Below are 23,232 nucleotides of genomic sequence, written 5' to 3'. Positions count from 1 at the left end.
GGATGATACCTTACTCCCCCTAGATTTTCATATTGGCACTCCTAGCTCTTAGCTGCCATTCTGCCATCATACAACACTCAGACAAATAAATTTAAAATAGATAGAATAGGGGATTTGCAATAAATGAACTTTTCAAAATCAAAATAAAATAAGGGAGAAGTGTTTCTGGTCGGCTGACTAGGTCAATTGATCTAGTCCACCCACTAGAAATAGGGTGGGCCTACGTTGTTTGGGTGATGTAAACCATTCATTTGAAGGCCCTGAGATAGATTGGGTGTGCCCAAAAAAACATCTCCATAGACCTCCACAAATCGAAGTGTTAGGATGATCCTATGGAGCTGATTTTTGGGGCACACTCTATCTATGTCAGGGCCTATCAAATGAATGCTTTGGATCATCAAAACAATTTAGCCCACTGTGTTTTTGGTCGGTGGGCAAGATAATGTTCTTTAGTCGGTGGATTAGAGACACTTTTCACATAAAAAAGATCATAGGAGATTTGTGGAGATTTGCTAGGCAATTTCACAAAAAGCCAGTCCGCAGCTCACTTTTGAAGGAGAAAACAGCCACCTCCAATGAATTAAATGAATAACTGTTCCTGTGTGGTACCATTCAAAAAGAAAAAAAGTGTGCCTGTGTGGTGTGCAAAAATGGCCGAGCAAATCCAAATAGGGCGGCATTAAATTCACTCCCTCTACCAGAGTTGTGGTTGTGCCACAACTGGTATAACACTTTTGTACAACCAGTACTTACCCTTCACAACAGATACAAGGGTGAATTTATCCTACAAGGGGGCGGGGGGTTGAATCCATCACTGCCCATCCTACTATTCTGATCTAAATGAAAATTTTAGTACTTAGGCCATGTATGTCAGCCATGAATTTTTTTTTTCATGATAAATTGGTGTAGAAGGCTCATCAAATTTATCTCTGCCCATCCTATTCTAAATGAAAATTTTAGTTGGGTGCGGGGTGGGTTCAATTTATCACTGCCAATTCTATGCTAAATGAAAATTTTTGTACTTAGGCCATGTCTGGAAGCCATGATTTCTTTTCATGATAGATCGGTGTCTACAAATGGTGAGACAGGGGTAGGGCAGTGAGAGAAGGAGAGAGATCCGAGAGGCGGAGATTGAGATGAGCATGCGAAGTGGCTAAAAATCAAGAAAAAAGTCGATCCTTTCTTGAGGAGGGTTTTTTGTTTATTGAAAAAACCACTTATGATCACTTGGAGACACTAGTTTCCTGAATTTAAGGCACTCCACCCTCATCTCCACTTGGAGACACTGATTTATCGTGAAAAAAAAAAATTTATCGTAGCCAAACGTGCCCTTAAATTTAAGAAGTTATTAAAAATACAAATCAAGTTTCCTTTTTGGTCAAACGACGACAAATGCTTCTCTCTCTCTCTCTCTCTCTCTCTCTCTCTTTATATATATATATATATAGAGGAAAGTGAAGCTACACCGCTGGCTTAAAATACAATGGGCCCACATTGTTTTGGTGATCCAAACCATTCATTTGATTGGCCCTCCACAAATCGAAGGGTTGGGATGATCCTATGGAGCTGATTTTTGGTGGACACCTATCTATGTGAGGGCCAATCAAATGAAAGGTTTGGATCACCAAAACAATGTGGGCCCATTGTATTTTAAGCCGGCGGTGTAGCTAAGTTAGCTACACGGGAGGTGTAGCTTCACTTTCCTCATATATATATATATATATACACTAGTAAAAAATGCACGGGCCGACAAAGAACTGTACGGACCACATCACAAGTTGATCCAAACTGTCCATGTGATGGAATACAACATAAATAGGTTGTGCCCCAAAAATCATTTCCATAGGCTGATCCTAGCCTTCCAATCTTATAAATGTTTCCATAATATGTTGTTCCTCTTAAATCGGATGGTTAAGATCACCCCATAGATTTTTTTTCTTAAAAAAACATAAAGGAGGGGGGTAGGATTGAAATTCTGTGGCTTTAATGGGTGCCTTTGTTAAAAAGCATAAAGGAGGGGGTAGGATTGAAAATATGTGTGTTGAATGGGTGCCTTTGTTAAAAAAAGTCAAAAAAAGTGATGTGTAATTCCACAAAAAAATCTCTTATTTTCTCTTCTACTATATAGTACTAGTAAAAAACCCCGTGCGATGCACGGGCCGGCAAAGAACTGTACGAACCACGTCATAGGTTGATCCAAACCGTCCATGTGATGGAACACAACATAAATAGGTTGTGCCTCAAAAATCATTTCCATAGGCTGATCCTAGCTGTCCAATCTATAGAGGTTTCCATAATTCCCCTTAAATCGGATGGTTAAGATCACCCTATAGATTTTTTATTAAGAAACCATAAAGGAGGGGGGTAAGATTGAAATTATGTGGCTTTAATGGGTGCGTGCGATGCACGGGCCGACAAAGAACTGTACGGACCACGTCATAGGTTGATCCAAACCGTCAATGTGATGGAACACAACATAAATAGGTTGTGCCCCAAAAATCATTTCCGTAGGCTGATCCTAGCCCTCCAATCTATAGATGTTTTCATAATTCCTCTTAAATCGGATGGTTAAGATCACCCTATATATTTTTTATTAAAAAACCATAAAGGAGGGAGGTAAGATTGAAATTATATGGCTTTAATAGGTGCCTTTGTTAAAAGCATAAAGGAGGGGGTAGGATTGAAAATATGTGAGTTGAATGGGTGCATTGTTAAAAAAAATCAAAAAAAGTGATGTGATTCTCATAGAATTTTCAAAAAAATCAAAAAATTCTCTTCTTTTCCATCCAGCTTATTTTATATATATATATATATATATATATAGAGGAAAGTGTTTCTACTCGGTCCCCTAGATAAGCTTATCTACTCCTCCCTTTAAAAAAATACAGTGGGCCCACGCTGTTTGGATGATCCAAAGCATTCATTTGATAGGTCTTAACATAGATAGGGTGTGCCCAAAAAATCAGCACCAAAGGGTCATCCTAGCCCTTCGTTTTGTAGTGCCTTGTGGTGCCCAGAATGGACACATATAAACGTCCACGTTTATATGCGTCCATTTTGGACACGGTGTGCCCAACAAAACGAAGGGCTAGGATGACCCTTTGGTGCTGATTTTTTGGGCACACCCTATCTATGTTAAGACCTATCGAATGAATGCTTTGGATCATCCAAACAGCGTGGGCCCACTGTATTTTTTTAAAGGGAGGAGTAGATAAGCTTATCTAGGGGACCGAGTAGAAACACTTTCCTCATATGATAGGTCTTAACATAGATAGGGTGTGCCCAAAAAATCAGCACCAAAGGGTCATCCTAGCCCTTCGTTTTGTTGGGCACACCGTGTCCAAAATGGACGCATATAAACGTGGACGTTTATATGTGTCCATTCTGGGCACCACAAGGCACTACAAAACGAAGGGCTAGGATGACCCTTTGGTGCTGATTTTTTGGGCACACCCTATCTATGTTAAGACCTATCAAATGAATGCTTTGGATCATCCAAACAGCGTGGGCCCACTGTATTTTTTTAAAGGGAGGAGTAGATAAGCTTATCTAGGGGACCGAGTAGAAACACTTTCCTCATATATATATATATATATATATCCTTCTTCCTCCTCATAAATTAATTAATTACTAATTTACTATTTGTTTGTGTTGGGACCTGGGTAGAACTCGTCCTCAAAAGCTAGCCGTTGAAAGGAAGGTGCCCAAATCCTTATAAGCCCATCTACATCCTCTCACTCATCCGTTGTGGGATAATTGCTTTCATGTGGAACCCCCAACAATCTCCCCCTCCACGACGTGGACAATCTCGGCCATCCACACAGTTTGAATTTGGCATGTAGTCATTCTTTCATGATCATGATCATGACATTTTGCACCAAACTAGCTGTGTTGCAACACCCCAACAAAATGGGGCTATAGAACGCAAGCATAGACATCTTCTTAACGTGGCTCGAGCTTTGCCTTTTCAAGCCATCCTACCCATCAAATTCTGGGGTGACTGTGTTCTTACCGTTGCATACTTAATTAATCGGACCCCCACCAATACCTTGTCGGGTGAAACACCCTATGAGAAGCTTTTTGGGCACCTCCCTTCTTACTCTCACTTAAGGGTGTTTGGTTGCCTATGTTATGTCTCCACCCACACTGAAACTCGCCATAAGTTTTCCCCACGTGCCGAACATAGTGTTTTTATTGGATACCCTTGTGGTAAAAAAAGATACAAAGTATATGATTTAGAGTCAGACTCCACCTTCACTTCCGGGGATTTAGTTTTCCATGAAACAATATTCCCATTTCATACTATCTCTAACCTCTCCCATCAATTGTCTTACCGCTTCCCATCCAAGATTCGTAGGAGTTCTCACCTACCACCTCCACGTCCCCACCTTTGGTATCACCACGATCACCATCTCCTCCCCAACCTTCATCACCACCTCCAACTCCACCTCCTCTTCCTCGTCCCACGCGACCTACTCGTTCTACACATCCACCAAGATATCTTCAATCATATCAATGTGGTATGGCCATCCAACCTCCTTCCAATCCGTCGCATCACTCGAAGGCCAATTCTCCTGTAAGTACTTATCCTTTTTGTCCCAATTTTTATCTTATGATAAACTTTCTTCGTCTCATTGTGCCTTTTCTGTAGCTATATCCTCTGTTACAGAACCAAGAACATTTCACCAAGCTCTTAAGGATCCAAAATGGTGTAAGGCAATGTCTGATGAGATTCGGGCTTTGAAGGCTAATGATACATGGACTCTTACAACGTTACCTCCTGGAAAACAAACCATTGGGTGCAAATGGGTATACAAAATCAAGCACAATCCTGATGGATCTATAGAGTGTTTCAAAGCACGCTTGGTAGCCAAAGGTTTTAATCAAAAGGAAGGATTAGACTACCACGAAACATTTGCTCTTGTTGCTAAACTCATCACTGTCAGAGTTCTCTTAGCTATTGCTGCGATAAAGAATTGGCATCTTCACCAAATTGATGTTAATAATGCCTTTTTACATGGCGTTTTGGATGAAGAAATTTACATGCAGCCTCCTCTGGGTTTTGCTCGAGAGGGGGAGAATCGAGTTTGCAGACTCCATAAATCCTTGTATGGCTTAAAACAGGCGTCCGACAATGGTTTGCCCAATTTTCTACTGCCCTTGTTGATGCTGGTTATCTCCAATCTAAGGCCGACTACTCCTTGTTCACTCGGGTTTCTGGTTCGATCATTACTGTCATCCTTGTCTATGTCGACGATATTATCATTGCTGGCAATGACTCCTCGACCATTTCGTCTCTTAAGTAGTTTCTTAATGATCGTTTTACTCTCAAAGACCTTGGCCAGCTCAAATATTTTTTAGGTCTTGACGTTGCTAAATTCCAAGAAAGGCATCTATCTTTCTCAACGAAAATATGCCCTTGAATTATTAGATGATGCAGAACTTCTTGGATCTTGATCTGTTACCTTTCCTATGGAGCAACATCTCCAACTCACCAATGGCACTCTTTTATCAGATCCGTCTCAATACCGCCGCCTCATTGGTCGCCTAATTTACCTTACAATTACACAACCAGATATCATCCTCTATGTTCAAGTCCTAAGCTAATTCATGGATAAACCGTGACAACCTCACCTTGATGCGGCCTATCAGCTTCTTCGCTACGTCAAACACTCCCCGGGTCAGGGTATTCTCCTTTCTTCTACTAGTCCATTGCAACTGCGTGCTTTTTGTGATTATGATTGGGCTTGTTGCAAAGACTCTCGCCGCTCTGTTCCTGGCTATTGTGTCCTCTTGGGGGCATCACCTATCTCTTGGAGGTCGAAGAAGCAAAGCACAGTCTCTCGATCTTCTGCTGAGGCTGAATATCGCGCTATGGCTATTACATGTTGTGAGCTAACTTGGTTTTCATATCTCTTGCGCGACTTACACATTCCTCATCCTCAGCCAGCCTTGATGTTTTGTGACAACAAGGCTGTTTTCCACATTGCTGCACGTTTTCCATGAATGCACCAAGCACATTGAAATTGATTGTCATGTCGTTCGTGAAAAGATACAAAAGGGCATTATTCGCAGAGCTTACATTTCTACTGCTGATCAGCCTATTGACATATTTACCATGCCCCTTGGTGCTTCTTCATTTTATCATCTTCTTCGCAAGTTGGGCGTTCTTGATGTTCACACTCCAACTTGAGGGGGAGTATTAAGAAAGAAATTTGCTTATAGATACTAAGCAAGAAATTTGCTTATATATATATATATATATATATATATATATATATATATATATATATATAGGAATAAGATTGTACGGTCGACCGCACCTAAACTTAGGTGCGGTCGAGGGCCCAAACACATGGGTCCCACATTTTTTGTGCTGATCAAAACCATTCATTTGCAAGGCCCCATCATAGATAGGGTGTGTACAAAAAATCAGGTCCATTGGATCATCCTAACCCCTCCAAAAGTGGAGGGCAAAAATGGGCATATTTGTGGCAAACGGTGTATATCCATTTTGCCCTCCACTTTTGGATGGGTTAGGATGATCCTATGGAGCTGATTTTTTGTACATACCCCATCTATGTAAGGGCCTTTCAAATGAATGCTTTGGATCATCCTAACAAAGTGGGCCCACATGAGTTTGGGGCCCTCGACCGCACTTAAGCTTGGTGCGGTCGACCGCACACTCCTTTTCCTTTTCTTTTTTTTAAAATTGGTAATTTGGGGTTAGGCAGACCCCCACTAGATTTTATTAAAAGGAAAAAGATTACATACGGTTATAAACGGCTCCAGAGGAGTCTTCCAGAAGAATTCCATTCAATTCATGAGGAATAACAGAAGAGGGGATTGGAAGACCCTTACAAGGGCAGGAGATCTTTGATAAGAAATCAGCAGCCCTGTTTCCATCTCGCAAAATATGAGAAATAGACCAGTTGTCAAAACTAGATAGGCGCTCCTCAAGTTGTTCAAGAGCAGGCATTTTCTTCCAAGGACATGGAGAGGAGTTTTGGATCACTTTGACTGCTGTCAAGGAATCAGATTCTATCCAAAGATTTTTTATGTTCATAGATTTAGCAAGGAGAACTCCGTTGATTATAGCATCAATCTCAAGAAGATGGATGGGACCTGGAGCACAGTTCAGTGAGAACATAGCAGAAGACAGGCCCAAATCGTCTCTGAGGATGCCCCCAATTCCTCAATCGTCACTGGTTAAAGATGCATCCGTGTTTAGCTTGCTGAACAAAGGAGGAGGGGGAATCCAGGAGCAAGTCTTTGGAGATGTTGAATTATGGAAAAGAGGGATGTTCCATAGGCGAGTAATTCTAACATTTTCTTCGGATATAGAGTCTTCAAGTTTGAGAAACAGAATTCTGTCTCTCGCTGCTGAGAGGATTGATTTTAAAATGTATTGCTTGTGCTTCTTCTGATTTTCGTGCACTCTTCGGTTCCTTTCAAGCCAGATGAAGTGGATTGTAGCGGTGAAAGGGATTCGGGCGAGGGTTGCGGTTTGGCCTTTCATTTTGAATTTGCCTCTGATCCAATCTTCTTCTTCACCAATGGAAAAGGGGTATAGGCACACTCCTTTTCCTCACACACACACACACACACACACACACACACACACACACACACACACACACACACATATATATATATATATATACACACACTAGTAAAAAACCCCGTGCAATGCACGGCCTGACAAAGAATTGTACGGACCACATCATCGATTGATCCAAACCGTTCATGTGATGGAACACAGCAACAATAGGTTGTGCCTGTAAGACCATTTCCATAGGCTGATCCTAGCCCTCCAATCTAGAGGTTTCCATAATTAAAAAAGCATAAAGGAGGGGGTATGACTGAAATTATGTGGCTTTAATGGGTGTCTTTATTAAAAAGCATAAAGGAGGGCGTAGGATTGAAAATATGTGGGTTGAATGGGTGCCTTTGTTAAAAAAAGTCAAAAAAAGTGATGTGTAATTCTATTAGAATTTTGAAATAATTCAAAAAATTCTCTTCTTTTCTCTTCTACTATATAGATATACAAGAAAGAGAGAGGGTTTATGAACTCTTGCATGCCGAGACGCATGAGAGAGAGAGTTTCTGTCCATCCGGGCTCTTACCCCTTCATATAGACATAGTTACATACTTTTACAGGTGAGGGTTAAAACAGTAAAAATGCTAAACTATGACGTCAGATAAATGGAAAACAGCCCTTTTCTCTTCTGCCACGTTGAAAGACAGCTGGGTGGAGAAGAGAAACCCTAGAAAAATATCTGGAAATAGAGGGGGGCACATGGGAGATAAAGAGACGGTGAATGCGTCAAAGAGTCAATAAAGAGGGAAATATCTGGAGTAGATAGCGATTTTACCCTCGTATTATTTCTCAGATATATAGGTGTAGCATAGCAGCAAAGGGCAGTAGATGTAATTATCTAATGCTGACGTGTAATTTTCACAGAAAAAGAAAAGAAATCTATTTTTTCTCCCGCTATATATATATATATATATATATATATATATATATATATACAAGCCTGACTTTTCACCCCGCTTATTATACCTATCAAAAACATAAGAGAAAGAGAGGGATAAAGGAACCCAAAAAAATGGCTAGAAAGAAGAAAATAAAAAGGGAAGAGATAGAAACAGAAATGCCCAAAAAATAGGCAAGTGGAAGACCAACAAACCCTAAAAATACCTAAAAACAATATGCCTAGAAAGAACAAATACCTATCAAGAACAACAAGAAAGAAATTGGAATAAAGAAACCCTAAAAATGCCTACAAAGAACAAAAGAAAAAGGGAAGAGATGGAACTTTACAGAGAGAAGACCTTCTCTAGCTTCTGCGGTTGACGGAGAGAAAAGCTTACTCGAGCCAGAGAGCGAGTGAGCGAGAGAGATTTTTTTTCATGGGTTAGAGAGATACTTATCTGACAGTAAAATATCACAGATTTGAGGGCACAGGAGGTATTTAAAACTCACAAAAGTGTGAATTTGAGGGCATATGAGGCATGTATTTGTTTCAGTTGAGGTGTAAATCCCACAGAATTTTCAGAAAAATCAGAAAAGCTTGGGCTTTTCCTCCCAGCTTATTATATATATATATATATATATATATATATATATATGAGGAAAGTGTTGGTGAGCTTAAGCTCACCAAACTTATGGTGAGCTTAAGCGCCCAATCACATTGGGGCCTACTTTGTTAGGATGATCCAAAGCATTCATTTGAAAGGCCCTTACATAGATGGGGTGTGTACCGAAAATCAGCTCCATAGGATCATCCTAACCCATCCATTTGTGGAAGTCAAAATGGACAGACATTATTTGTCCACAAATCTGCCCATTTTTGTCCTCCACAAATGGAGGAGTTAGGATGATCCTATGTAGCTGATTTTTGGTACACACCCTATCTATGATAGGGCCTTGCAAATGAATGGTTTGGATCACCACAGAAAATGTGGGACCCATGTGATTGGGGCGCTTAAGCTCACCAACACTTTCCTCTATATATATATATATATATATATATATATATATATATATATATATAGAGAGAGAGAGAGAGAGAGAGAGAGAGAGAGAGAACGGTTCCTACACATGTGTGTAGGAAGTTCTCTACACATTAGTAAGGGGTTTTCAAGCTTTTAACGACAGCCACATGATTAATGTCATCTCAGCCCTACGTTCAAAATTACCTCTCCATCGAGCAAAGCTCTGTTTCCTCTCCATCAAGCAAAACAGACGGAAAAAAGAGAGAAAATGGCGTGCGTCTCCTCCTCTCTTTCTCTCAAACCCTAGCTAGCCTCAACCCATTTTTGTGCGACGGTTTCAGCAAAGCTTGAAAACCCGACGGAAAAAAAAGCTTGAAAATGGCGTGCGTCTCCTCCTCTCTTTCTCTCAAACCCTAGCTACGAAAAAAACCCAAAATGTCGTCTCCTCGCCCTCATCTCCTCGCCTCTCCATCTCGGGTTTCCTCTCTCTCTCTCTCTATTGCTTTTCTTATTTTTACCAACAGATTTCATAGTTTTTTGGGTTTTTTTCTCTTCCCTTTCTGTGAACCGATGTGGGTTTTTTTCAGGGCTCGTTCTCTTCGTAAATCCTAGCTAAAACCGTCGCCCTCATCTCGTCGGGTGAGGATCTCCTTCACCAGGTAAGTCCTCCACCCCTTTCTTTATTTTTCCATTTTTTTTTTGCTAAAAGAGGAAGAATCGGGCATCCCAAATCTTACCCTCTACCCTCTACCCATTCGTGCCCTCCCAAATCTCTCCTCCCATCTGCCCTAACCCTTTCTCTCCACCCCTCACTTTTTTTTCCATTTTTTTTTAAAAAAGAGGAAGAATGGGGTGTAGATTTTGTGGTTGTGTGGGATAAAAAAAATCTGATTTTGAGGACATGTTTTAAGCCTAAAAAAACCTAGTTTTTAAGCATGCAAAAAACCAAGTTTCCTTGTTTTTCCTTGTCTCATATTTGGATTTTCATGCTTTTCATTTGCAGACTTAAAATTTGGTTTTTTGGGTACCTAAGCAAAGCCCCAAATTGAGAAGTATATAGAGTGTCTCATACAACTCCTATGATTTGCTATTGTTTCTTACATACATATGTTCTATATTTTTTGTGAACATCATTTAATAGATGTTTAGTTTATGTTGTTTATTTTTTGTGGGTTTCAAACATGATTTTTTGTGAACATCATTTAATGGATGTTCTGTTCATGTTATTTATTTTTTGTGGGTTTCAAAGAGGATTTTTTGCGAACATCATTTAATTGATTTTCTGTCACATTTGAAGTGGAAATATGGGATATGTTCTGATTGTGTTTCCATGACCGCAATGAAACCTTATTTACACTCAAATCATTGTGGTTTTATTGATATTGTTAATCCCTGGTTTTTTTGTGCAGATAGTTAAGATTAATCGATGGCGTCGTCTACTGAGAGTGATGGTAGTTCAACTGTGGTGAATTGTGAGTGTCAAAAGAAAGCCTGTATCAGAATAACTAAGTCAGATAAGAATGGAAACCGAGGGCGGCCCTACTACACATGTGGATTAATTGTAAGTAAAAATTCAATACGTTTCAATACGTGTGATTTAATTTCTTGACCAAATTTCAAATTCCTAAAGTTCATACAACACACAGGAACTTGGCATCAAGAAGTGTGAGTATTTCCGTTGGTGTCAAAATGATGTTGATGACAATGAATTTCGTTTGAGGAGGGACAACATGATTGCAAATCAACGTCTGCAAAGGTTGGAGAGCGAGGTTGCCGAATTGAAGGTGTTGGTGCAACAGGGACGTGAAGCCGTTAAAGTGGTCGAGAATGAAACTGGGTGGATTAAAGTTATGGGTGTTGTGGTTTTTTTCCTTGTTTATTTTTTTTATGAATGTAGCAGTAAGTGAGGTGGGAAGAATGAAAGAGTCTCAATCATATTGTAACAGACATCATCTCTTGTAATGCTTTGCTTGTATAGTTGTAAGCTTCATATGCTTTCGCCATTGTTGCACTTGTAAATGCTTTAACCACAATCCAATGCTTTGAGACCTCCAGCTTTGCCACTTTCTGAAGCTTTTTCCATATGTAAATCTACCTGGTCAGCGAGGAGGGTCACATTTGAACCACCTGCCAGTGCAATGATTCTGAATTTATCTGTATTGTTTTTCCATATTCAAAGATCTTCCAATGATATGACTAGGACAAGTTAGCTACAGAGAGTGTGGAAAGAGCTTTTTGGCAATTGTAGATTCTTTTTCCTCTGTAGCAGCTGCTGGTTTTCTAGGATCGGAGGGACATTTCGTAGGGTCTGATGCTGCTGTGTTCTTTTTGGTTTTTCTGTCAGGTTCTTTAGGCAAAAAAAATGTTGCTTACTTCTGAATTAATAAATCTCTCGACTCACCTTGAGATTCTATTTAATAGAAATTGTATATGTAGCACATGAACCTGTTGATATGGGGAGTCTTTAATTTGCCTGGGACTTTTGAAAGAAATGAAAACTACTACTTCCACTGCCAGTACATCTGAGAAAATCCCTAATAAAGTTGAGGAATGTTGGAAAGTTTGCAGCAGATACACACAAAAGTGAGAGAAACCATCCTAAAAAATATAGCCAATTAAAAGGAGAAGGCTGAGATGAAAAGAAGGAATTTAGCCTTTGAAGTTGCAGACAAGGTCTGTATATGTTTTTCCCCAAAGAGATTTCCCAGTGGTTTGTACGCCATGTTGAAATCTTGGCAACGATAGATGACAATGCTTATCAGGTGTTGCTTCCAGAAGGGTCGACAATTGATAATCCGTTCAATGTCCAAAATCAGTTGAAGCTGTTAAGTTTGTTACAGGTTAGTTTCGTGATTTAGTCATTTGCTAGCAGGTTAGTCTATTCATTTTAATTTGTAAAATGCTGGTATATAAAGCCCAATACTGCCAATTTTCTGTGTTTTTTTTATTGAATTGAATTCTGGAGTCTGAATTTGGAGAGATACGGTTGTCTTCTTCAGCAACATTCTCCGAAGCAATGGAATGGCAGACATTAGTTAAGCCCAGCCTTGTACTAAGTTGAGGCAAGCAAAGTTTTCTTGGGAAAGGGGTCATGTTCTTAACTGTATACAAATTTGGGTTTGCCATTCTGATGTTATCATGGGTGGGACAATAGATGTAACCCGGTTTTCGCATCATTAATAAAATTGTTACTTTTCCAAAAACAAAAAACATAAGTTGTTGCTAAGGACAAAGCTTCTAAAAATACCGTGGCCAATAAATTGACAGAGCTTTGATATTGTCAACTGAATTGGTAATTGGCATTGGAGCTGCAAATAAAACTGATGCTGATGCAGTTCAACAAATTCATGTAAGTGACTCGTCCTTGCTTCGATGGGAAGTTGAAGATCTACCTGATCCTTTTAAGAACTCCGGCAGATGAGATTGGATTTCGAGTACATACATAAGGTTCCAAGAATTGCCCCAGAAACACGTTTTCCTGGAGGAAAATTTGTATAATAGAAAAAGAACATGTTATTAACAGCATAGTCCCTGCTTGTAATAATGTTAACAACTTCTTTTGAACCTTGGTTTCAAGGATCCAAACAATGCCTCCATTTTAAGATCCACAGCATTCTTTTAAATGGGACTTGAGAGTATGGTTGAGGAGTGCAATAGCACCCATAGAGCTTCAGAGGAACATGTATTTACAGTCTTTGTCAAGTTGAAAACTTCATGCAGATGGCCAAATGGCAATATAATCAAATATTTTGTTTGATTTCCTTTAGCACCATGACACAATAGCAATCAGTCTTTTTTATTAACTCCCTCTGAACCCACAATTCTCTACTTCTGTGAGAATTTTTTCTGTACAAGTCAAATGATGATCAATGCAGTTATATACACAAACAAATAAATCCTTCATATCCCAACTTAAATTGCTTAAATATAGGTCTTCTTGGTCTTTCTTTTTATCCTCATTTTCTCCCTAAGATCCCATTCATAACTGTTCAATTTAAATGAAGAATATAACAAAATAGAATCACACGGTACGCAAACACCCAAACTTTTCATTTTCAATACCAGCCAAACTAGCAGATAACTACTTAGATTTCCATTTTTATCACTTGGAGAAGCTACCCACCTTGGTAATTTCAGTAACAGGTTCTAATTCACCATCTCACTGTTCCCCGAATACCTTCACAGCTTTATTCAAGTCTCCCAAATACCCATAACCCATAAACAGAAAAGGAAATCTATAAACAGGAAAAAAGAAGAAGCAACAATCCCCTTCAATGACAATAGTAGCCAAACAAGCAAAGTCTTCCTCCTCCATGTCCTTCCTCATCCCCATCACCTCTACTATGAACCCACCACAGCAAATTCGAAAGCGAATTCCCATCATCAAATCCATTCAAGCTCCTGATCTTCTCCAACGCCGTCTCTTTATCATACACCCCCTGATTCCGCCCATCAGCAAATTCAGCCTTACACAATAGCAAGCCCAGCCTCAAAGCTCCAAGGTTCACACCATTACCAACCAAAATGCTTGTTACTCCCATGTTCGAGACCTGTAGAGAATGTTGACCAAAGTTACATGAATGGTATAAATGTAAGAAGGTGAAGAACTAAATACATAATGGATTTTCCAACTTGAAATATTCTATAACTATGGAAAGAATACAGAAAACTACGAAGATATAAATGAATTTCAAATGCTTCAGAAGAAAAATGCAAGAGTTTTAATTAAAAAGAATACAGGCATTATGATTGTTTCAATAAATCTATTAAAAGTAGATTTCATTGTAAATACTTACTTACTGCACTCCAACGGTGGTCCTCCTCCTCGCCAACTCTAACCTCTTCCTATACAACCTTCGTTGTAGTCATCTATATGAGAAACATATTATAAACCTTCCAGTTTGGAAAAAATTATTACAAACACATTGAGATTTAAAAACATACCTCTTCCTCGGGTATGTTTTTGCACGTGGTCGCATAATGGCCTTTTTCTCTACATTTTTTACACGTCCTTTGTTGCTTCGGTTGAGATTGAGAGGCCTCCACTGGAGATTTAAACCTTGTAGCATTTTTTGGCCGACCCTTGGTTCTCACAACTTGAGGGTCGTGAATACGTATCTCGAGAGGATAGTTGGATTGTACTTGACTGCCACTGCTTTCCAAGACACTCTCCTTGTCTTTCTTTGCTTGTTCGCATTCCGCCACCCACACATTTAAGTCTTCTTCCATCTTCTTCAAAATGCTCTTCTTTCTCGGGTGTTCATCTAGTACTTTATGAACCCTTGATGTAATGCACCATCTCTCAAATGAAGTTACTTCGTCACTATCTCCTATGCTTGTAGATGCAAAACTATTCACTTGATATCTCGCCCCAATGGTCCACCTATTTAAGAGATATCGCTCAGGAATAGAACCTAAACGCCTCATATCCATTATGTGAAGTATGTGTCTACATAGAATCCCTGCGGTCTCAAACATCGCACATTCATATGTAGCATTAACACCTTCCGATACATCATATATAACCTTGTAACTCTTCCATTCCTCCTCAGTACACAGTCTTACCTTGTATTCAGTGACGTTCACATTCTCACTCTCCTTGTCCTCCCAACAATCAATACTCGCTAGAAATTGAAGTTGGAACAAGTCAAAAAATTTCCCAGTATAACACTTTGTAGCATCTGCTTCCAATGTGCTTTTTGTCTTCAATACTGCATGTGATGATTTAGTCCTCCAATCCTCTTCACCTTCCTTTATCCGCCGAGCCACAAGTGCCTTTTCATATTGTACCATGAATTCTTCTAAAGTGGTACTTTGCTTAACAAATCCATCGAAGAAAGCATTAATGCTGTCGCTTCGTGCACTTGAAGTCATTCCAGCTGTAAATGTGTCTCTAAAATAAGCAGGAACCCAGTGCATCCGTAAATCCCACATCTTACATAACCAATGTCTGTCATCTAAATTATATTTCTCCACCAACGCTCCTCATTCCTTCTCACTGTCGGCTTTGTGTTTCCTATAAAACCAATGGTTGTATTCCTTATAAAACTGACTAGTTGCATCTCGCATGTCTGGAACATGCTCAACTAGATGCCTACTAAGGTGCCAAGAGCAAAAGCGATGGCGTGTATTTGAAAAAACATGCCTAATCGCGTTTCTCATCGCCCCATCCATATCAGTTATTATAAACCCTGGAGCTTTGTCAAACATGCATTTTAACCACTGTCGAAACAACCAAGTGAATGTCTCCTCCGTCTCATCTGCTAAGAGGGCACAACAAAAAAGTGTAGACTGTCTGTGGTGGTTTACGCCGGTAAATGGTGCAAACGGCATCCTATATCTGTTCGTCTTATAAGTGACGTCAAAAACAATTACGTCGCTAAAGGTTAGGTATGCCTCTCTGGCCCTCGAATCCGCCCAAAACATCGATCTCAGGTTTCCATCAACATCTATCTCCATGGCAAACTGAAAATTCGGATCTTCCGCTCGTTTCTGTTGGAACTGATTAGCTACTGTGGCAGCTTCTCGTCCCATGTTGTTAGCCCTATGTGCTCTCAAATGAGACGACACCTGATCTGGTGTGAGCACTAGATGAACCATCATTTGAAGCGTTAATTGCCCTTGCAATGCCAGAAGGACCAAACCCATCACTGTGCATTTTATCCATCAAGTTTTTACATGAGGCTTTCTTATGTAATGTATTATGTGAATGATGCAATCGTGTCTTCAATGGAGATGTAAGATCATGGCAATGTTCTTCCACAAAAATTCTAACTTCCCACTTATCATCTTTTGTCAAATTGATCTCCATCTTTGCCTCGCAACCCTCTCTTGTTTCACGACGCCGCTTCACATCCATCCCAATCTGTCTCTTATCATTAGGATTTCTCAATCCCTCTTTATCACATACATAACTCTTCCTTATAGGTTCACCTGTTTTGATCGACCTATTGGTCCTGCCTTTTTGAATTCCAAAACATGTACTCAACGCATATGAGTTATAATGCATAGGCATCTTCACAATTATAAAAAAGCTGGCCTTCAAAAGGTTTGCTAGCTAAAACACTCGCCGCATCATCCTTATTAGGCGTTTCTGAGGTACCAGTACCGCCCTCGTCATTATCAACCCAACCTAGCGGTTCCTCTTCATCACCCATCTCTAATCTATTTCCCTCATCAACACATAACCTATCGGCTTGCGACATTGTATCATCAGCCATAATTAATCTATTTTCATCAACCTCCACAATAGACAGCCCAAACGGATCCATATACTGTAAATGATCAAAAAACCTGAAGATGCAAGTGATCGACCATACAAACCCAAAAAAACATCAGATCGAAATAAACATGTAACTTCAAAATTTAGAAAATTGCAAATTGATGAGATAAGTAAGTAAATAGAAAACGTAAAGATGAATCTCACACCAAAAACCACCATCGTAAGAAACCAAAAACCAAGAAGTCTATATAGTAGCTACTTATATAAAGCATTGGTTCATCTACAACTCCTATTACCACAGAGTATCTTAGATTGGGTTAAAAGTTTTAGGCAGAGATATAGGGTCCATAATACACCTCAAAATAAACCAATCATAAGTATAATACAGTTGTGAAACCCTAACCAAATCCCCTTAAAATAGAGAAAAACACATTAAAAAACCAACATCACAACCCAAAAATCATTTATAAACAATATCAGTGGAGAACAATATTGATTGAAAAAATCAGTTGAGAACAAAAATCAGTTGAGAACAATATCAGTTTCAGAACAATATCAGTTGATGACAATATCATATCAGGTTAGAACAAAATCCATAAACTCATATTGTTCTCAACTGAAAATAAAATCCATCAACTCATATCATTTGTGAACAATTTCGGTTTAGAGAAAGTAAAGCGATTCTTCGCTTAAAAAACCCCATAGACATGTATGAGACACTCTATATACTTCTCAATTTGGGGCTTTGCTTAGGTACTCAAAAAACCAAGTTTTAAGTTTGCAAATGAAAAGCATGAAAATCCAAATATGAGACAAGGGAAAACAAGGAAACCTGGTTTTTTGCATGCTTAAAAACTAGGTTTTTTTAGGCTTAAAACATGTCCTCAAAATCGGATTTTTTTTATCCCACACAACCACAAAATCTGCACCCCATTCTTCCTCTTTTTTTTTAAAAAATGGAAAAAAAGTGACGGGTGGAGAGAAAGGGTTAGGGCAGATGGGAGGAGAGATTTGGGAGGGCACGAATGGGTAGAGGGTAGAGGGTGAGATTTGGGATGCCCGATTCTTCCTCTTTTAGCAAAAAAAAAAGGAAAAATATAGAAAGGGGTGGAGGACTTACTTGGTGAAGGAGATCCTCACCTGACGAGATGAGGGCGACGGTTTTAGCTGGGATTTACGAAGAGAACGAGCCCTGAAAAAAACCTACATCAGTTCACAGAAAGGGAAGAGAAAAAAACCCAAAAAACCATGAAATCTGTTGGTAAAAATAAGAAAAGCAATAGAGAGAGAGAGAGAGAGAGAGAGAGAGAGAGAGAGAAAGAGAGAGAGAGAGGCGAGGAGATGAGGGCGAGGAGACGAGATTTTGGGTTTTTTCGTAGCTAGGGTTTGAGAGAAAGAGAGGAGGAGACGCATGCCATTCTCAAGCTTTTTTTTTCCGTCGGGTTTTCAAGCTTTGCTGAAACCGTCGCACAAAAATGGGTTGAGGCTAGCTAGGGTTTGAGAGAAAGAGAGGAGGAGAGAGGAGGAGCACGCCATTTTCTCTCTCTTTTTTTCCGTCTGTTTTGCTCGATGGAGAGGAAACAGAGCTTTGCTCGATGGAGAGGTAATTTTGAACGTAGGGCTGAGATGACATTAATCATGTGGCTGTCGTTAAAAGCTTGAAAACCCCTTACTAATGTGTAGAGAACTTCCTACACACATGTGTAGGAACCGTTTTCTCACATATATATATATATATATATATATATATATATATATATATATATATATATATATATATATATATGAGAATAGAGTTCCTAAGGTGTCACCTCATATAGCTTATATGAGGTGGCGCTTAAAAAGACAAGGGGCCAACTTTGTTTGGATGATCCAAAGCATTCATTTGATAGGCCCTCACATACATAGGGTGTGCCCAAAAAATCAACTTCATAGGATCATCCTAACCCTTCTATTTGTGGAGGTTGAAATGGATGGGTATAAACCTCCATAAATCTGCCCATTTTTAACCTCCATAAATGGAAGGGTTAGGATGATCCTATAGACCTGATTTTTTGTAGGCACCATATCCATCTAAGGGCCTTTCAAATGAGTGGTTTGGATCGCCCCAAAAATGTGGGCCCTTTATGTTTTGTGAGCGCCACCTCATATAAGCTATATGAGGTGACACCTTAATAGAGTTCCTAAGGTGTCACCTCATATAGCTTATATGAGGTGGCGCTTAAAAACATAAGGGGCCCACTTTGTTTGGATGATCCAAAGCATTCATATGATAGGCCCTCACATAGATAGGGTGTGCCCAAAAAATCAACTTCATAGGATCATCCTAACCCTTCCATTTGTGGAGGTTGAAATGGATGGGTATAAACCTTCATAAATCTGTCCATTTTTAACCTCCATAAATGGAAGGGTTAGGATGATCCTATGGACCTGATTGTTTGTAAGCACCATATCCATCTAAAGGCCTTTCAAATGAGTGGTTTCGATCACCCAAAAAATGTGGACCCCTTATGTTTTGTGAGCGCCACCTCATATAAGCTATATGAGGTGACACCTTAGGAACTCTATTCTCATATATATATATATATATATATATATATATATATATATATATATATATATAGGGGAAAGTGATTGTGAGCGGCCCCTCATATAAGCTTATATGAGGTGACCGCTAAAAGCATGGCGGGCCCACATTTTTGGGGTGATCCGAGCCGGTCATTTGATAGGCCCTGACGTAGATAAGGGGTGCCCAAAAAATCAGCTCCATAGAATCATCCCAACCCTTCGTACTGTGGAGGTGAAAGAGGGGGAAAATGGACGGGTAAGTGGGCAAATTTACACCCGCCCATTTCCCCCTCTTTCACCTCCACAGTTTGAAGGGTTGGGATGATCCTATGTAGCTGAGTTTTTGGGCACCCCCTATCTAAGTCAGGGCCTATCAAATGACCGGTTCGGATCACCCCAAAAATGTGGGCCCACCATGTTTTTAGCGGTCACCTCATATAAGCTTATATGATGAGGGGCCGCTCACAATCACTTTCCCCATATATATATATATATATGTATGAGAGAACATTTCCTACACACTTGTGTAGGTAAGTTACCTACACACTACCTTAAAATACAGTGGGGGCCCACATTGTTTGGGTAATCCAAACAATTCATTTGAATGGTCCTCACATAGATAGGGTGTCCACAAAAAATCAGACCCATAGGATCATCCCAACCCTACGATTTGTGGAGGTAAAATGGACGTGTATAAACCTTCACAAATTAGTCCATTTTTTGCCTCCATAGTTTGAATGGTTAGGATGATCCTATGGATCTGATTTTTTGTGGACACCCTATCTATGTGAGGACCATTCAAATGAATGGTTTGGATCACCCAAACAATGTGGGCCCCCACTGTATTTGAAGGTAGTGTGTAGGTAACTTACCTACACAAGTGTGTAGGAAATGTTCTCTCATATATATATATATATATGAGAATAGAGTTCCTAAGGTGTCACCTCATATAGCTTATATGAGGTGGCGCTTAAAAACATAAGGGGCCCACTTTGTTTGGATGATCCAAAGCATTCATTTGATAGGCCCTCACATAGATAGGGTGTGCCCAAAAAATTAACTTCATAGGATCATCCTAACCCTTCCATTTGTGGAGGTTGAAATGAATGGGTATAAACCTCCATAAATCTGCCCATTTTTAACCTCCATAAATGGAAGGGTTAGAATGATCCTATGGACCTGATTTTTTGTAGGCACCATATCCATCTAAGGGCCTTTCAAATGAGTGGTTTGGATTACCCAAAAAATGTGGGCCCCTTATGTTTTGTGAGCGCCACCTCATATAAGTTATATGAGGTGACACCTTAGGAACTCTATTCTCTCTCTATATATATATATATATATAGAGAGAGAGAGAGAGAGAGAGATAGAACGGTTCCTACACATATGTGTAGATAAGTTATCTACACACTGCCTTAAAATACAGTGGGGGCCACATTGTTTGGGTGATCCAAACCATTCATTTTTAAGGCCTTTACATAGATAGGGTGTCCACAAAAAATCAGATCCATAGGATCATCCTAACCATTCGAACTGTGGAGGCAAAAAATGGACTAATTTGTGAAGGTTTAAAGACATCCATTTTACCTCCACAAATCGTAGGGTTGGGATGATCCTATGGATCTGATTTTTTGTAGACACCCTATCTATGTGAGGGCCTTTAAAATGGATGGCTTGGATCACCCAAACAATGTGGGCCCCAACTGTATTTTAAGCTAGTGTGTAGAGAACTCTCTACACATATGTGTAGGATGGTTTCTACACACATGTGTAGAGAAGTTATCTACACACTAGCTTAAAATACAGTGGATGGCATATTGTTTGGGTGATCCAAACCATTCATTTGATTGGCTCTCACATAGATAGGGTGTCCATAAAAAATCAGCTCCATAGGATCATCCCAACCCTATGATTTGTGGAGGTAAAATGGACGTGTATAAACCTTCACAAATCTGTCCATTTTTTGCCTCCACGATTCGAAGGGTTAGGATGATCCTATGGAGCTGATTTTTTGTGGACACCCTATCTATGTGAGGGCCAATCAAATGAATGGTTTGGATCACCCAAACAATGTGGGCCGCCACTGTATTTTCAGCTAGTGTGCAGATAACTTATCTACACATGTGTGTAGAAACCGTTTTGTCATATATATTAGCAAGAATATGCTATACTAGCTGTACACAACTGTTCTTTATTTCCATTTGTGTATCGTATGTTTTCCTTTTTATTCCTCTATTGCTTTTGTCTCTCAATCAATTAAGACCCAAAGATTGTGAGAGATCTTCCTTCTAAATCTATAAATGTACATACCCATAGCAAAGGCAAGTTTAAATGTTACAGTATTCACACTTTTATTAATATCAACATGCATGAGAAGAATTGGAAGATCTCATTCCACTGTAGGAGATCTCATGGAAATTAATTTAGACAATGATCGAGAGCCTCGACCCACAATTTATCAGTGCATTTTTTTTTTTTAAAAATTCTAAATTAAATCAGAGAAAATTACAAATGCACTTCAGCAGAGAGAGAAAGGTCCTATATACAAGTGAGCTACTCTATAGGCCCCGATTTGGCAAGGCGATCAACCAATTCATTGTCACTTCTAGGAATGAGAGAAAAAGAATAATTATCAAGCAAACATAGATCTTTTATCTCGTCCAGTAGATTGGTGAGTTTAACAAATGAAGCGAAGTACGATTATCAGGAGTTCTTGGCAAGAAATACCAATATTTTCATTTAGAATTATCATGAACATTTGTCTTGACCGAAAACTGACCTACATGTCATATTGATAGGACTTCTTTTTGATAACCGAGTAAAGTGGGCTTGATTCACATCTTGCATGTGTTGCTCGTGAGCCCTGTATAACACACAAGTCTTTCTTTGTTGTGCGAGCTTTATGATTAGGCTATCAAGGCCGCGTACCATTCCCAAGAGTACACAGCCATTGAACACTCAGGATTACCAGAACCCTTCATGGATGTCACAAAATAGGATGGTTGTAATCGCGACTCCTTTAAACTGAATAACCGCCCCTTCACAAAATCCCACATATCTGGATGATCTAAACCATTAATTTGTTGGTCTTTGCTGTATATAGCCATGCTAAAAAAAAAACCTTCAAAGGATGACCCTAATCCTTCGATTTGTAGAGATCTTTATAAGAGTGCTGATTTGGAGACCAGCTGCCTCACTGTGAGTGAAACCGAACAAATCCCTACATGGTGTATCACATAGGGAGGAGTGGTTTAGCCATTTTGAGAAAAAATTACGGACGTTGTTGTTGTGAACATGTATTCACCACCGACTCAGATAGTCTTTTTTCTTTTGGATTTTCTTTAAGAGTCCTTTTATTTTGTTTTATTGTGATAGATATAAGATAGAGTTTGACTTTATTAGGACTCTTAGATGATTGGTTAAAAGAGATATGGTAGAAGTGGTTTTAGTCATCTAGGATACTAGGAATAGTTTGTAGCTAGTAGTTATTAGAAGAATTTTATTTTATTCAAACATGCTGATGCATATATTGAAAGCAAGACGTGAATAAAAATCAGAGTGTCATTATTACGTTTCTTCAATTGTGAAGCTTTCATGGTTCGGCAGTAGTGTGGTTCACATTATTTTCTTCTCTTCATATTTCTCTTGTTAATTCCAATAGTATGTTTCTTCTTCAAGAACAATAAAGAGGTTGACAAGTGGTATCAGAGCAAGGTGTTCGATCCGAATACCAATTTGTTCTAAGAGTTGCTTCGAGGGGATATCGAAATGGGAATACCGGTTTGTTCTTTGGTTGCTTCGAGGTGATATCGAAGTTGGAAGAAGAGATGGCGGAAAGTGTTGGTATGTTGGCAGGAATCGAAAAGCTCAACAATACCAATTACATCTATTGGAAGTCGTGCTTGGAGTCGTATCTTCAAGGCCAGGATCTATGGGAGATA

Source organism: Tasmannia lanceolata, unplaced genomic scaffold, assembly GCF_043159265.1.
Source record: "Tasmannia lanceolata isolate RefF3 unplaced genomic scaffold, GAP_Taslan_0.1 ptg000012l, whole genome shotgun sequence".
Lineage (NCBI taxonomy): Eukaryota > Viridiplantae > Streptophyta > Magnoliopsida > Canellales > Winteraceae > Tasmannia > Tasmannia lanceolata.
Note: the sequence above shows the minus strand (reverse complement) of the source record.